The sequence below is a fragment of the Mytilus galloprovincialis genome, chromosome 9 (assembly GCF_965363235.1).
Source record: "Mytilus galloprovincialis chromosome 9, xbMytGall1.hap1.1, whole genome shotgun sequence".
Classification (NCBI taxonomy): domain Eukaryota; kingdom Metazoa; phylum Mollusca; class Bivalvia; order Mytilida; family Mytilidae; genus Mytilus; species Mytilus galloprovincialis.
Genome location: NC_134846.1, coordinates 70,451,309 through 70,456,610, shown reverse-complemented (window position 1 = coordinate 70,456,610; position 5,302 = coordinate 70,451,309). Strand labels below are relative to the sequence as shown.

The 5,302-nt window shown below is 33.5% G+C and overlaps 1 long non-coding RNA gene across 1 annotated transcript; it reads left to right on the top strand.

The window, feature by feature from the left end:
- Window positions 1-526: 526 nt before the first annotated feature.
- Window positions 527-2,297, top strand: LOC143047036 (uncharacterized). The gene is made up of 2 exons (XR_012969378.1): window positions 527-782; window positions 2,179-2,297. It is a non-coding gene; the product is annotated as an uncharacterized LOC143047036 (long non-coding RNA).
- Window positions 2,298-5,302: the final 3,005 nt, after the last annotated feature.

The following is a 5,302-nucleotide window of genomic DNA, read 5'->3' as shown; positions in this document are numbered from 1 at the left end:
TTATAGTTGACAAGGCTTTTTAAATTGATTACAATTATTTGTGTGGTCATTGTATATTCTGACATGAACGGTTGCTGTCATGGTCAGGGAAAAGCATGGTCCTACAGAAGTATAGTTGACATGGCTTAAATATTGTTATGGTCTCAGAAGAGCATGGTCCTATAGCATTATAGTTGACAAGGCTTTTTAAATTGATTACAATCATTTGTGTATTCATTGTTTATTCTGACATGAACGGTTGCTGTCATGGTCAGGGAAAAGCATGGTCCTACAGAAGTATAGTTGACATGGCTTAAATATTGTTATGGTCTCAGAAGAGCATGGTCCTATTGCATTATAGTTGACAAGGCTTTCAGATTGATTAAAAATTATTTGTGTATTCATTGTTTATTCTGACATGAACGGTTGCTGTCATGGTCAGGGAAAAGCATGGTCCTACAGAAGTGTAGTTGACATGGCTTATTGTTATTAATTTTATGTGTTTTAACTAAGCTGACATAGCCATTTGTTGGCATGATTAAGGAAAGCATGGTCCTATATAAATTATAGTAGACAGGGCTTCTTGATTATCATCATACATCAGTATTCTCATTTTAATATGTATTACAATGTATACGTTTTTCAGCTATTTTTCATACTGGTAGATGGGAAGCATTACCAAAGAATTCTTTCAACAGTCACCTTTCACAGTTGTCAACTAAGTTGCCACAGTTTTGCCTTTCTTCTAGATCAGAGAATACAACAAAAAACTACAAATATGCTTTTGAAGCTTGGACTAAATGGTGTGTATTTAATGGAATTTGCTATTTACCGGGTTCTGACACTCATGTTTCATTGTATTTAATAGATTTAACCGAAACTGCTAAGTCACATAGCAAGATTAATGAAATGTTTTACGCTATTAGTTGGGCTCACCGGCTCGCCGGGTTACCTGATCCATGTAAATCAGATTTAGTGTTATCTGTCAAAGAAGGTGCTTTAAGATTAATAGGTCACACTGTAAACAAAAAAGAGCCAATTACTCCGGAAATTTTGAAACATATTGTATTGTTATATGGCAATGAAAAGTCTTCTTTAAAAGATTTGAGAATAGCATGTATGTGCTTATTGTGTTTTTCTGGTTTTTTACGTTTTTCAGAATTGTCAAATTTGAAAAGAAACAACATAACTTTTTATGATTCATATGTGAAATTTTTTCTTGAAAAGAGTAAAACAGATGTATACAGAGAGGGTAACGATGTTCTCATTTCTAAGACTTATAACATCACTTGTCCAGTCAATATGCTACACAGGTATTTAAGTTTGGCAAATATTTCTTCCGATAGTACGGAATATATATTTCGAGGTTTAAGCTATTGTAAAAGTAACAACAGTTATGTACTTCGTAAGTCGGGGAAAATATCGTATTCCTCCGCTAGAGACATTTTATTGTCCGCTCTTCATAAGTTAGGTTTAGACAAGACTAAATTTGGTCTTCACAGTTTGAGATCTGGCGGAGCTACGGCAGCTGCCGCATCAAAAATTGAAGATAGAATTTTCAAAAAACATGGTAGATGGAAAAGTGATCGTGCTAAAGATGGCTATGTTAAAGAAAATTTAGAAGAAAGGTTGTCAGTTACAAAACATCTTGGTGTTTGATATATAATCAATGTGTCCATTTTTGGCCCATCCTTTGTTTTGTTCGAAACTTTGCTGCACTCGTCTAGGCGAGCTGTTTCCCATAGATATGTGTTTGAGTTTTTGTTCATAAATACTTTATTTGCGTTTGAGGGCACGAATAAGAAAATAAATGTATTTATTAACTATCGATAGCACATGCGTTTGTTGTTATATTGGAAACATGTGTTTATGTTTACAATAATATTTAAATTATTTTAGCATAACAATAAGTCACCTTAACAAAGTTAAGAGTTTAAAGTTCTTTGTATGATAGCACGGACTGGTCAGTCGCGGTAAAAGTTAACATTGAAAATACATTTTCATAGCTTGACCATTCGAAGCTCAGTCTTAGTGCAGTGAAGTTTCCCCCCCTCCCACCCTCTCCCCCTTGTGTACATGTTTTGTATAAGCTTATAATATTGTAAATGCATTATGCTTTTTCTGCAGATGTTAAAAAGAACATTACGAAATTATGGTTTTGTGATATGAAAGATTCTATTTCATGTTTTCTCATTGTAGATATGTTTGTTAGACATGTATGCTGCAGCGGTCTTAGTGTGCTGGCAAAGTGATTGAGGACAGTTGAATAAATTATAATAAAACTTTGCTGCACTCGTCTAGGCGAGCTGTTTCCCATAGATATGTGTTTGAGTTTTTGTTCATAAATACTTTATTTGCGTTTGAGGGCACGAATAAGAAAATAAGTAATGTTAAAAAATATTTGAAATCTTTGACAATTTGACAAAAAAAAATGACGTTACAACACAAGTAATGTATTTTTCGGGGGTATTTTCTTCGTATTTGTTAATGTGATGTACCAATTTTTGTTTATCTTGTATTCATAGTTTAATCACAACTATTAAATGTGGAATTTGTAGTATTTTGTCATAGTTTAAAAAAACAGCAAATTATCAGGTCCCATTTTAATTCTTCGTGAACTTATGCTTTTGCTCATATTATTAAGTACTACGTGCTCGGAGTTACGTAATTCACTATCAGTTTATGTAAGAATAAATTTGAAGATACAAGACTAAATAATGAACCCGAATGAAATCGTTACATCCCCAAAAAGAGCGATACAGGATGTGTCAAAAAGGTAAGGTGTCTTCTGCTATGATTGCATCAGAAGCGAACCGATAATCAGACATATTTTTTTGCGAATTGGAAAAGAACACAATCAGTTAATTTTCAGATCAAGTAAGGCTACAGTAGTATACCGCTGTTCAATAGCAATTATTCTACTTGTTTATACATTGTTTTGCTACCGGACTGGTATTGATTGCAAACGTTCAAAACTGTTATCATTTTTAATTAATTAGACACACCGGTTTTGACATGTGCTCAGAAATAATTGAACTGCATCATTAGACCGGAATTCGGAATACACAGGGTCCGGTTGACAAAGTGTATTTTAGAAAAGACTTTGAAGGGGAAATATGGGACTTTCGGCCGGGATGGACAGGACACCGGTGTATTCAGGATTCGGTTCACTCAAGTTTGACGTGTACTATTATTAGGTTCTTCAAATTCCAAACTTTGGAATAACATACAAAACCAAATATTTGATTGTCAGGGTGAACTTAATTTCCCAAACTATCATATCTGCAGTATTGACATGAAAGTCAATAATTCAACTAATTTGAATACGTATTCGTGCAACCTTTTAAATTTTGTCGTGAATATAGCGCGAACTACGTTCCTCTGTTAATGAACCTTTGTTCGTCTACGTCGGCGTGGGCGAAAGTCGAAGCTATATGTTATTAAATGGCAGACTTGAACGGCTTTATATATATATCTCCTATCTCCACTACAAATTGACCTTGAAAGAAGATGGGTCAGCATTTGTTCATCATGTGGCTCATTCATCAAAAAGAGAAAAAAAAATCAGCATAGAAAAGTGACACAAGGGAGCCTCCATTTTGATAAATGATCCACAAAAAAAATAATTCTTTTACAGGTAAAACCATGAGAACATTCATTTTTAGCCTATAATATGAGATCAAACAGACGTAGAAAAGTCCGATTGCACGTGCTCGCCTTATATCTATAGTTTTGTTTATATTGGTTTATATGACAGTCTTCGGAGGTCATCTCGATGGTTTATTAGATTGCATTTGGTCTAAAGCCGTTCTAAAAGGCTGATTAATTAATGTCTCTTTTGACCTTAACATATTTTGGTATTCGTTTTAGTATATGGAATGTTCTAGATAAAGTTTGAGAATTTGCATCAAATTGGTTCATTTGAATTTGACAGCTAATGCTCTATTAATAAAACATGGACAAATCATATTGTGAATATTGATTGAAACCTCACAGGAATTGAGACTGACATAACCAAGTTTCCTCTAGGAATCAAGGTCCAACAACCACGAGACATTTAATGAGTGTTTACAAAGAAAGTTTTGTGATGTAAATGTTAAATCAATTATTTGGAAGACATTTACAGAATTTCAATCGAGTTCTGTCTCCTCCTACATCAGACATCTTGACATTTGTATCATAAATAAGCAATTTGTTTCATGTAATATATTCACCTCTTTTGAGAGACCTGTGAAATAGCATCTCAGCATGTTGCTTGTGTTACTACAAACCCGGTAAATGGGCAAATTCGGTAGGTCACATTCGTTAAAAGGGAATGGGAGTGTATATACGACATAAGGAACATGTCCAATATCATCTGTGAAACGGATATTCCATAAATGTCAACCAATTCGTGATTGCGTCCTCCAAATTTACGAAGGGATGATTTCACCTTCCCTATTTGGAGCTCTTGATTTAATAGCTCCTCTGTGAGCACTGTATTTCTATACAAAACACCTGTTATTGATTTTACATACTTTACAAAAGTAACATACTTCACCTTCCCTATGTCCATAACACTTTAAAAAATCTAAAGTATTGATTCTCGTCTTGTTAACCTTTATGTTATGAAGCACTACATTTAAGTCCACCTCTCTCCCGGACAGGCCGCTATTATCAGTTGTTTTTGTAAATCGTATAGATTTTTGAAACTTAAGTATCCCTTTTTATATTTTATAGTTTTTATAAAATATATATATCAAAAGAACATTTGATTAGTTTTAAATGTTCACCTTTTTATGAACATAACCAAATTGAGAAATTTGCAAGCAAAATAAAAGAAATGAAAATACAATTGCCTTTATCTGAGCGGATCAGACCTTGACGTATATAAATGTCCTTGTTTGGAGTTCTACAATTGGGATCATTTATTTAGCGTTTTCTAAATCTTTCAATTTTCAAATTAATGTGATCTGAATGAGAAATAAAGTAGTAAAAGCATTCACTTGGATTTTTTTCTTCATTGTGAGGCAAATCAAGTGATATATGTAAAGATCACATAATAAATACATTATAATGCCAAATTATGTTACAAGCGATTTGAAAATCAAACAATATCAATAAATTATCCTGACAACAGACATAATCCGCTATACAAAAAAGGATAAACGCACTGGACAAACGGCAAGCAGGCGTTGATGTCATGATGATCCCACTGATAAAGAACCAAAATTTGCAAACATTTTTGCGCAAATTTGACACAAATATTTTTACAATACTAATTGATCGCTAACGTTGCTTCAAAAAAAGTAAACTAACCAACATGCAGAACTCGGGGAAAGTT